Source organism: Capricornis sumatraensis, unplaced genomic scaffold (assembly GCF_032405125.1).
Source record: "Capricornis sumatraensis isolate serow.1 unplaced genomic scaffold, serow.2 scaffold3, whole genome shotgun sequence".
NCBI classification, from domain to species: domain Eukaryota; kingdom Metazoa; phylum Chordata; class Mammalia; order Artiodactyla; family Bovidae; genus Capricornis; species Capricornis sumatraensis.
Window position 1 is genome coordinate 6,158,698 of NW_027184614.1, and position 12,065 is coordinate 6,170,762.

A 12,065-nucleotide genomic window follows, 5' to 3' on the forward strand; every position below is an offset into this window, starting at 1 on the left:
TCCTCTCCCGTCGATACCGGGGCCAAAAACCTTGTGTGGAGTCAGGGCCGGAACCGAGGATTCCTCTCAGGGGCTGACATGGATCTTTGGGTACTTCTGGAGTCTCCCCAGGGGAGTCAGGCCTCGTCTCGAGTGGGGGCATGCACGTGCGCTTTCCTTCCAGGCTGTAGCAGCAATGTCACGCTTCCCGTCGCGTGGATCAAAGGATCTGTGGTTTTCCCTCGAGGCTTTCCCTCGAGGCTTTCCCACAGGGCTGTCCCACGTGCCACCGTGTTGGAAGTCGATCCTCGGTGTGCAAGATGAGCCAGTGCAAGGCAAAGAGGTTCCTCTGGAATGGACTGAGACATCTGGGGGACTCTTGGAATGGTGGTACGACCATGGAGTTCCTCTCGCCTTTCCTGTTGAGAGTGCCTCCTCTTGAGATGCGACGGGAACGCCGGGAATACTTTCCCGTTGAAAGCAGGGAAAGGATCCCACATCTCGAGCTACGAGGGGGAAACGGGCCTCCTCTGGATGTGGGCGGGACCATCGTTCTTCCTCTCGAGTGGAGACGGGTATGGCGGTGAACTTCTTGAGTTGCAGCAAGGGTGTGAAAGACCCTTTCGAAGTTCCAGAGGTTAGGTGTCATTAGTCTCCAGACGCCTCATCGGAAATAGGCCTCATCTCGCCTGGAAGGGAGAACTTCCTGGATTTTCTCGAGTTGCGGCAGGTGTTCTCGAGTTACGACGGGGACCTCAGGAACCCGCCCTGGTGGCCTCAGGAGAGGCCAGTCCCCATGCGAGTTGCTACGGGGCCTCTCGGGATTCCTCTCCCGTCGATACCGGGGCCAAAAACCTTGTGTGGAGTCAGGGCCGGAACCGAGGATTCCTCTCAGGGGCTGACATGGATCTTTGGGTACTTCTGGAGTCGCCCCAGGGGAGTCAGGCCTCGTCTCGAGTGGGGGCATGCACGTGCGCTTTCCTTCCAGGCTGTAGCAGCAATGTCACGCTTCCCGTCGCGTGGATATAATGATCTGTGGTTTTCCCTCGAGGCTTTCCCTCGAGGCTTTCCCACAGGGCTGTCCCACGTGCCACCGTGGTGTGAGTCGATCCTCGGCGTGATAGATGAGCCAGTGCAGGGCAAAGAGGTTCCTCTGGAATGGACTGAGACATCTGGGGGACTCTTGGAATGGTGGTACGACCATGGAGTTCCTCTCGCCTTTCCTGTTGAGAGTGCCTCCTCTTGAGATGCGACGGGAACGCCGGGAATTCTTTCCCGTTGAAAGCAGGGAAAGGATCCCTCATCTCGAGCTACGACGGGGAAACGGGGCTCCTCTGGATGTGGGCGGGACCATCGTGCTTCCTCTCGAGTGGAGACGGGTATGGCGGTGAACTTCTTGAGTTGCAGCAAGGGTGGAAACACCCTTTCGAAGTTCCAGAGGTTAGGTGTCATTAGTCTCCAGACGCCTCATCGGAAATAGGCCTCATCTCGCCTGGAAGGGAGAACTTCCTGGATTTTCTCGAGTTGCGGCAGGTGTTCTCGAGTTACGACCGGGACCTCAGGGACCCGCCCTGGTGGCCTCAGGAGAGGCCAGTCCCCATGCGAGTTGCTAGGGGGCCTCTCGGGATTCCTCTCCCGTCGATACCGAGGCCAAAAACCTTGTGTGGAGTCAGGGCCGGAAACGAGGATTCCTCTCAGGGGCTGACATGGATCTTTGGGTACTTCTGGAGTCTCCCCAGGGGAGTCAGGCCTCGTCTCGAGTGGGGGCATGCACGTGCGCTTTCCTTCCAGGCTGTAGCAGCAATGTCTCGCTTCCCGTCGAGTGGATCAAAGGATCTGTGGTATTCCCTCGAGGCTTTCCCACAGGGCTGTCCCACGTGCCACCGTGGTGTGAGTCGATCCTCGGCGTGAAAGATGAGCCAGTGCAGGGCAAAGAGGTTCCTCTGGAATGGACTGAGACATCTGGGGGACTCTTGGAATGGTGGTACGACCATGGAGTTCCTCTCGCCTTTCCTGTTGAGAGTGCCTCCTCTTGAGATGCGACGGGAACGCCAGGAATTCTTTCCCGTTGAAAGCAGGGAAAGGATCCCTCATCTCGAGCTACGAGGGGGAAACGGGGCTCCTCTGGATGTGGGCGGGACCATCGTGCTTCCTCTCGAGTGGAGACGGGTATGGCGGTGAACTTCTTGAGTTGCAGCAAGGGTGTGAAAGACCCTTTCGAAGTTCCAGAGGTTAGGTGTCATTAGTCTCCAGACGCCTCATCGGAAATAGGCCTCATCTCGCCTGGAAGGGAGAACTTCCAGGATTTTCTCGAGTTGCGGCAGGTGTTCTCGAGTTACGACGGGGACCTCAGGGACCCGCCCTGGTGGCCTCAGGAGAGGCCAGTCCCCATGCGAGTTGCTAGGGGGCCTCTCGGGATTCCTCTCCCGTCGATACCGGGGCCAAAAACCTTGTGTGGAGTCAGGGCTGGAACCGAGGATTCCTCTCAGGTGCTGACATGGATCTTTGGGTACTTGTGGAGTCTCCCCCGGGGAGTCAGGCCTCGTCTCGAGTGGGGGCATGCACGTGCGCTTTCCTTCCAGGCTGTGGCAGCAATGTCACGCTTCCCGTCGCGTGGATCAAAGGATCTGTGGTTTTCCCTCGAGGCTTTCCCTCGACGCTTTCCCACATGGCTGTCCCACGTGCCACCGTGGTGTGAGTCGATCCTCGGCGTGAAAGATGAGCCAGTGCAGGGCAAAGAGGTTCCTATGGAATGGACTGAGACATTTGGGGGACTCTTGAAATGGAGGTACGACCATGGAGTTCCTCTCGCCTTTCCTGTTGAGAGTGCCTCCTCTTGAGATGCGACGGGAACGCTGGGAATTCTTTCCCGTTGAAAGCAGGGAAAGGATCCCTCATCTCGAGCTACGAGGGGGAAACGGGGATCCTCTGGATGTGGCCGGGCCCATCGTGTTTCCTCTCAAGTGGAGACGGGTATGGCGGTGAACTTCTTGAGTCGCAGCAAGGGTGTGAAAGACCCTTTCGAAGTTCCAGAGGTTAGGTGTCATTAGTCTCCAGACGCCTCATCGGAAATAGGCCTCATCTCGCCTGGAAGGGAGAACTTCCTGGATTTTCTCGAGTTGCGGCAGGTGCTCTCGAGTTACGACGGGGACCTCAGGGACCCGCCCTGGTGGCCTCAGGAGAGGCCAGTCCCCATGCGAGTTGCTACGGGGCCTCTCGGGATTCCTCTCCCGTCGATACCGGGGCCAAAAACCTTGTGTGGAGTCAGGGCCGGAACCGAGGATTCCTCTCAGGGGCTGACATGGATCTTTGGGTACTTCTGGAGTCTCCCCAGGGGAGTCAGGCCTCGTCTCGAGTGGGGGCATGCACGTGCGCTTTCCTTCCAGGCTGTAGCAGCAATGTCACGCTTCCCGTCGCGTGGATCAAAGGATCTGTGGTTTTCCCTCGAGGCTTTCCCTCGAGGCTTTCCCACAGGGCTGTCCCACGTGCCACCGTGTTGGAAGTCGATCCTCGGTGTGCAAGATGAGCCAGTGCAAGGCAAAGAGGTTCCTCTGGAATGGACTGAGACATCTGGGGGACTCTTGGAATGGTGGTACGACCATGGAGTTCCTCTCGCCTTTCCTGTTGAGAGTGCCTCCTCTTGAGATGCGACGGGAACGCCGGGAATACTTTCCCGTTGAAAGCAGGGAAAGGATCCCACATCTCGAGCTACGAGGGGGAAACTGGCCTCCTCTGGATGTGGGCGGGACCATCGTTCTTCCTCTCGAGTGGAGACGGGTATGGCGGTGAACTTCTTGAGTTGCAGCAAGGGTGTGAAAGACCCTTTCGAAGTTCCAGAGGTTAGGTGTCATTAGTCTCCAGACGCCTCATCGGAAATAGGCCTCATCTCGCCTGGAAGGGAGAACTTCCTGGATTTTCTCGAGTTGCGGCAGGTGTTCTCGAGTTACGACGGGGACCTCAGGAACCCGCCCTTGTGGCCTCAGGAGAGGCCAGTCCCCATGCGAGTTGCTACGGGGCCTCTCGGGATTCCTCTCCCGTCGATACCGGGGCCAAAAACCTTGTGTGGAGGCAGGGCCGGAACCGAGGATTCCTCTCAGGGGCTGACATGGATCTTTGGGTACTTCTGGAGTCGCCCCAGGGGAGTCAGGCCTCGTCTCGAGTGGGGGCATGCACGTGCGCTTTCCTTCCAGGCTGTAGCAGCAATGTCACGCTTCCCGTCGCGTGGATATAATGATCTGTGGTTTTCCCTCGAGGCTTTCCCTCGAGGCTTTCCCACAGGGCTGTCCCACGTGCCACCGTGGTGTGAGTCGATCCTCGGCGTGATAGATGAGCCAGTGCAGGGCAAAGAGGTTCCTCTGGAATGGACTGAGACATCTGGGGGACTCTTGGAATGGTGGTACGACCATGGAGTTCCTCTCGCCTTTCCTGTTGAGAGTGCCTCCTCTTGAGATGCGACAGGAACGCCGGGAATTCTTTCCCGTTGAAAGCAGGGAAAGGATCCCTCATCTCGAGCTACGAGGGGGAAACGGGGCTCCTCTGGATGTGGGCGGGACCATCGTGCTTCCTCTCGAGTGGAGACGGGTATGGCGGTGAACTTCTTGAGTCGCAGCAAGGGTGTGAAAGACCCTTTCGAAGTTCCAGAGGTTAGGTGTCATTAGTCTTCAGATGCCTCATCGGAAATAGGCCTCATCTCGCCTGAAAGGGAGAACTTCCTGGATTTTCTCGAGTTGCGGCAGGTGTTCTCGAGTTACGACGGGGACCTCAGGGACCCGCCCTGGTGGCCTCAGGAGAGGCCAATCCCCATGGGAGTTGCTAGGGGGCCTCTCGGGATTCCTCTCCCGTCGATACCGAGGCCAAAAACCTTGTGTGGAGTCAGGGCCGGAAACGAGGATTCCTCTCAGGGGCTGACATGGATCTTTGGGTACTTCTGGAGTCTCCCCAGGGGAGTCAGGCCTCGTCTCGAGTGGGGGCATGCACGTGCGCTTTCCTTCCAGGCTGTAGCAGCAATGTCTCGCTTCCCGTCGAGTGGATCAAAGGATCTGTGGTATTCCCTCGAGGCTTTCCCACAGGGCTGTCCCACGTGCCACCGTGGTGTGAGTCGATCCTAGGCGTGAAAGATGAGCCAGTGCAGGGCAAAGAGGTTCCTCTGAAATGGACTGAGACATCAGGGGGACTCTTGGAATGGTGGTACGACCATGGAGTTCCTCTCGCCTTTCCTGTTGAGAGTGCCTCCTCTTGAGATGCGACGGGAACGCCGGGAATTCTTTCCCGTTGAAAGCAGGGAAAGGATCCCTCCTCTCGAGCTCCAAGGGGGAAACGGGGCTCCTCTGGATGTGGGCGGGACCATCGTGCTTCCTCTCGAGTGGAGACGGGTATGGCGGTGAACTTCTTGAGTTGCAGCAAGGGTGTGAAAGACCCTTTCGAAGTTCCAGAGGTTAGGTGTCATTAGTCTCCAGACGCCTCATCGGAAATAGGCCTCATCTCGCCTGGAAGGGAGAACTTCCTGGATTTTCTCGAGTTGCGGCAGGTGTTCTCGAGTTACGACGGGGACCTCAGGGACCCGCCCTGGTGGCCTCAGGAAAGGCCAGTCCCCATGCGAGTTGCTAGGGGGCCTCTCGGGATTCCTCTCCCGTCGATACCGGGGCCAAAAACCTTGTGTGGAGTCAGGGCCGGAACCGAGGATTCCTCTCAGGTGCTGACATGGATCTTTGGGTACTTGTGGAGTCTCCCCCGGGGAGTCAGGCCTCGTCTCGAGTGGGGGCATGCACGTGCGCTTTCCTTCCAGGCTGTGGCAGCAATGTCACGCTTCCCGTCGCGTGGATCAAAGGATCTGTGGTTTTCCCTCGAGGCTTTCCCTCGACGCTTTCCCACATGGCTGTCCCACGTGCCACCGTGGTGTGAGTCGATCCTCGGCGTGAAAGATGAGCCAGTGCAGGGCAAAGAGGTTCCTATGGAATGGACTGAGACATTTGGGGGACTCTTGAAATGGAGGTACGACCATGGAGTTCCTCTCGCCTTTCCTGTTGAGAGTGCCTCCTCTTGAGATGCGACGGGAACGCTGGGAATTCTTTCCCGTTGAAAGCAGGGAAAGGATCCCTCATCTCGAGCTACGAGGGGGAAACGGGGATCCTCTGGATGTGGCCGGGCCCATCGTGTTTCCTCTCAAGTGGAGACGGGTATGGCGGTGAACTTCTTGAGTCGCAGCAAGGGTGTGAAAGACCCTTTCGAAGTTCCAGAGGTTAGGTGTCATTAGTCTCCAGACGCCTCATCGGAAATAGGCCTCATCTCGCCTGGAAGGGAGAACTTCCTGGATTTTCTCGAGTTGCGGCAGGTGCTCTCGAGTTACGACGGGGACCTCAGGGACCCGCCCTGGTGGCCTCAGGAGAGGCCAGTCCCCATGCGAGTTGCTACGGGGCCTCTCGGGATTCCTCTCCCGTCGATACCGGGGCCAAAAACCTTGTGTGGAGTCAGGGCCGGAACCGAGGATTCCTCTCAGGGGCTGACATGGATCTTTGGGTACTTCTGGAGTCTCCCCAGGGGAGTCAGGCCTCGTCTCGAGTGGGGGCATGCACGTGCGCTTTCCTTCAAGGCTGTAGCAGCAATGTCACGCTTCCCGTCGCGTGGATCAAAGGATCTGTGGTTTTCCCTCGAGGCTTTCCCTCGAGGCTTTCCCACAGGGCTGTCCCACGTGCCACCGTGTTGGAAGTCGATCCTCGGTGTGCAAGATGAGCCAGTGCAAGGCAAAGAGGTTCCTCTGGAATGGACTGAGACATCTGGGGGACTCTTGGAATGGTGGTACGACCATGGAGTTCCTCTCGCCTTTCCTGTTGAGAGTGCCTCCTCTTGAGATGCGACGGGAACGCCGGGAATACTTTCCCGTTGAAAGCAGGGAAAGGATCCCACATCTCGAGCTACGAGGGGGAAACTGGCCTCCTCTGGATGTGGGCGGGACCATCGTTCTTCCTCTCGAGTGGAGACGGGTATGGCGGTGAACTTCTTGAGTTGCAGCAAGGGTGTGAAAGACCCTTTCGAAGTTCCAGAGGTTAGGTGTCATTAGTCTCCAGACGCCTCATCGGAAATAGGCCTCATCTCGCCTGGAAGGGAGAACTTCCTGGATTTTCTCGAGTTGCGGCAGGTGTTCTCGAGTTACGACGGGGACCTCAGGAACCCGCCCTTGTGGCCTCAGGAGAGGCCAGTCCCCATGCGAGTTGCTACGGGGCCTCTCGGGATTCCTCTCCCGTCGATACCGGGGCCAAAAACCTTGTGTGGAGGCAGGGCCGGAACCGAGGATTCCTCTCAGGGGCTGACATGGATCTTTGGGTACTTCTGGAGTCGCCCCAGGGGAGTCAGGCCTCGTCTCGAGTGGGGGCATGCACGTGCGCTTTCCTTCCAGGATGTAGCAGCAATGTCACGCTTCCCGTCGCGTGGATATAATGATCTGTGGTTTTCCCTCGAGGCTTTCCCTCGAGGCTTTCCCACAGGGCTGTCCCACGTGCCACCGTGGTGTGAGTCGATCCTCGGCGTGATAGATGAGCCAGTGCAGGGCAAAGAGGTTCCTCTGGAATGGACTGAGACATCTGGGGGACTCTTGGAATGGTGGTACGACCATGGAGTTCCTCTCGCCTTTCCTGTTGAGAGTGCCTCCTCTTGAGATGCGACAGGAACGCCGGGAATTCTTTCCCGTTGAAAGCAGGGAAAGGATCCCTCATCTCGAGCTACGAGGGGGAAACGGGGCTCCTCTGGATGTGGGCGGGACCATCGTGCTTCCTCTCGAGTGGAGACGGGTATGGCGGTGAACTTCTTGATTCGCAGCAAGGGTGTGAAAGACCCTTTCGAAGTTCCAGAGGTTAGGTGTCATTAGTCTTCAGATGCCTCATCGGAAATAGGCCTCATCTCGCCTGAAAGGGAGAACTTCCTGGATTTTCTCGAGTTGCGGCAGGTGTTCTCGAGTTACGACGGGGACCTCAGGGACCCGCCCTGGTGGCCTCAGGAGAGGCCAGTCCCCATGGGAGTTGCTAGGGGGCCTCTCGGGATTCCTCTCCCGTCGATACCGAGGCCAAAAACCTGGTGTGGAGTCAGGGCCGGAAACGAGGATTCCTCTCAGGGGCTGACATGGATCTTTGGGTACTTCTGGAGTCTCCCCAGGGGAGTCAGGCCTCGTCTCGAGTGGGGGCATGCACGTGCGCTTTCCTTCCAGGCTGTAGCAGCAATGTCTCGCTTCCCGTCGAGTGGATCAAAGGATCTGTGGTATTCCCTCGAGGCTTTCCCACAGGGCTGTCCCACGTGCCACCGTGGTGTGAGTCGATCCTCGGCGTGAAAGATGAGCCAGTGCAGGGCAAAGAGGTTCCTCTGAAATGGACTGAGACATCAGGGGGACTCTTGGAATGGTGGTACGACCATGGAGTTCCTCTCGCCTTTCCTGTTGAGAGTGCCTCCTCTTGAGATGCGACGGGAACGCCGGGAATTCTTTCCCGTTGAAAGCAGGGAAAGGATCCCTCCTCTCGAGCTCCGAGGGGGAAACGGGGCTCATCTGGATGTGGGCGGGACCATCGTGCTTCCTCTCGAGTGGAGACGGGTATGGCGGTGAACTTCTTGAGTTGCAGCAAGGGTGTGAAAACCCTTTCGAAGTTCCAGAGGTTAGGTGTCATTAGTCTCCAGACGCCTCATCGGAAATAGGCCTCATCTCGCCTGGAAGGGAGAACTTCCTGGATTTTCTCGAGTTGCGGCAGGTGTTCTCGAGTTACGACGGGGACCTCAGGGACCCGCCCTGGTGGCCTCAGGAAAGGCCAGTCCCCATGCGAGTTGCTAGGGGGCCTCTCGGGATTCCTCTCCCGTCGATACCGGGGCCAAAAACCTTGTGTGGAGTCAGGGCCGGAACCGAGGATTCCTCTCAGGTGCTGACATGGATCTTTGGGTACTTGTGGAGTCTCCCCCGGGGAGTCAGGCCTCGTCTCGAGTGGGGGCATGCACGTGCGCTTTCCTTCCAGGCTGTGGCAGCAATGTCACGCTTCCCGTCGCGTGGATCAAAGGATCTGTGGTTTCCCCTCGAGGCTTTCCCTCGACGCTTTCCCACAGGGCTGTCCCACGTGCCACCGTGGTATGAGTCGATCCTCGGCGTGAAAGATGAGCCAGTGCAGGGCAAAGAGGTTCCTATGGAATGGACTGAGACATTTGGGGGACTCTTGAAATGGAGGTACGACCATGGAGTTCCTCTCGCCTTTCCTGTTGAGAGTGCCTCCTCTTGAGATGCGACCGGAACGCTGGGAATTCTTTCCCGTTGAAAGCAGGGAAAGGAACCCTCATCTCGAGCTACGAGGGGGAAACGGGGATCCTCTGGATGTGGCCGGGCCCATCGTGCTTCCTCTCAAGTGGAGACGGGTATGGCGGTGAAATTCTTGAGTCGCAGCATGGGTGTGAAAGACCCTTTCGAAGTTCCAGAGGTTAGGTGTCATTAGTCTCCAGACGCCTCATCGGAAATAGGCCTCATCTCGCCTGGAAGGGAGAACTTCCTGGATTTTCTCGAGTAGCGGCAGGTGCTCTCGAGTTACGACGGGGACCTCAGGGGCCCGCCCTGGTGGCCTCAGGAGAGGCCAGTCCCCATGCGAGTTGCTACGGGGACTCTCGGGATTCCTCTCCTGTCGATACCGGGGCCAAAAACCTTGTGTGGAGTCAGGGCCGGAACCGAGGATTCCTCTCAGGGGCTGATATGGATCTTTGGGTACTTCTGGAGTCTCCCCAGGGGAGTCAGGCCTCGTCTCGAGTGGGGGCATGCACGTGCGCTTTCCTTCCAGGCTGTAGCAGCAATGTCACGCTTCCCGTGGCGTGGATCAAAGGATCTGTGGTTTTCCCTCGACGATTTCCCTCGAGGCTTTCCCACAGGGCTGTCCCACGTGCCACCGTGTTGGAAGTCGATCCTCGGTGTGCAAGATGAGCCAGTGCAAGGCAAAGAGGTTCCTCTGGAATGGACTGAGACATCTGGGGGACTCTTGGAATGGTGGTACGACCATGGAGTTCCTCTCGCCTTTCCTGTTGAGAGTGCCTCCTCTTGAGATGCGACGGGAACGCCGGGAATACTTTCCCGTTGAAAGCAGGGAAAGGATCCCACATCTCGAGCTACGAGGGGGAAACTGGCCTCCTCTGGATGTGGGCGGGACCATCGTTCTTCCTCTCGAGTGGAGACGGGTATGGCGGTGAACTTCTTGAGTTGCAGCAAGGGTGTGAAAGACCCTTTCGAAGTTCCAGAGGTTAGGTGTCATTAGTCTCCAGACGCCTCATCGGAAATAGGCCTCATCTCGCCTGGAAGGGAGAACTTCCTGGATTTTCTCGAGTTGCGGCAGGTGTTCTCGAGTTACGACGGGGACCTCAGGAACCCGCCCTGGTGGCCTCAGGAGAGGCCAGTCCCCATGCGAGTTGCTACGGGGCCTCTCGGGATTCCTCTCCCGTCGATACCGGGGCCAAAAACCTTGTGTGGAGTCAGGGCCGGAACCGAGGATTCCTCTCAGGGGCTGACATGGATCTTTGGGTACTTCTGGAGTCGCCCCAGGGGAGTCAGGCCTCGTCTCGAGTGGGGGCATGCACGTGCGCTTTCCTTCCAGGCTGTGGCAGCAATGTCACGCTTCCCGTCGCGTGGATCAAAGGATCTGTGGTTTCCCCTCGAGGCTTTCCCTCGACGCTTTCCCACAGGGCTGTCCCACGTGCCACCGTGGTATGAGTCGATCCTCGGCGTGAAAGATGAGCCAGTGCAGGGCAAAGAGGTTCCTATGGAATGGACTGAGACATTTGGGGGACTCTTGAAATGGAGGTACGACCATGGAGTTCCTCTCGCCTTTCCTGTTGAGAGTGCCTCCTCTTGAGATGCGACGGGAACGCTGGGAATTCTTTCCCGTTGAAAGCAGGGAAAGGATCCCTCATCTCGAGCTACGAGGGGGAAACGGGGATCCTCTGGATGTGGCCGGGCCCATCGTGCTTCCTCTCAAGTGGAGACGGGTATGGCGGTGAACTTCTTGAGTCGCAGCAAGGGTGTGAAAGACCCTTTCGAAGTTCCAGAGGTTAGGTGTCATTAGTCTCCAGACGCCTCATCGGAAATAGGCCTCATCTCGCCTGGAAGGGAGAACTTCCTGGATTTTCTCGAATTGCGGCAGGTGCTCTCGAGTTACGACGGGGACCTCAGGGACCCGCCCTGGTGGCCTCAGGAGAGGCCAGTCCCCATGCGAGTTGCTAGGGGGCCTCTCGGGATTCCTCTCCCGTCGATACCGGGGCCAAAAACCTTGTGTGGAGTCAGGGCCGGAACCGAGGATTCCTCTCAGGGGCTGATATGGATCTTTGGGTACTTCTGGAGTCTCCCCAGGGGAGTCAGGCCTCGGGTCGAGTGGGGGCATGCACGTGCGCTTTCCGTCCAGGCTGTAGCAGCAATGTCACGCTTCCCGTCGCGTGGATCAAAGGATCTGTGGTTTTCCCTCGAGGCTTTCCCTAGAGGCTTTCCCACAGGGCTGTCCCACGTGCCACCGTGTTGGAAGTCGATCCTCGGCGTGCAAGATGAGCCAGTGCAAGCAAAGAGGTTCCTCTGGAATGGACTGAGACATCTGGGGGACTCTTGGAATGGTGGTACGACCATGGAGTTCCTCTCACCTTTCCTGTTGAGAGTGCCTCCTCTTGAGATGCGACGGGAACGCCGGGAATACTTTCCCGTTGAAAGCAGGGAAAGGATCCCACATCTCGAGCTATGAGGGGGAAACGGGGCTCCTCTGGATGTGGGCGGGACCATCGTTCTTCCTCTCGAGTGGAGACGGGTATGGCGGTGAACTTCTTGAGTTGCAGCAAGGGTGTGAAAGACCCTTTCGAAGTTCCAGAGGTTAGGTGTCATTAGTCTCCAGAGGCCTCATCGGAAATAGGCCTCATCTCGCCTGGAAGGGAGAACTTCCTGGATTTTCTCGAGTTGCGGCAGGTGTTCTCGAGTTACGACGGGGACCTCAGGAACCCGCCCTGGTGGCCTCAGGAGAGGCCAGTCCCCATGCGAGTTGCTAGGGGGCCTCTCGGGATTCCTCTGCCATCGATACCGGGGCCAAAAACCTTGTGTGTAATCAGGG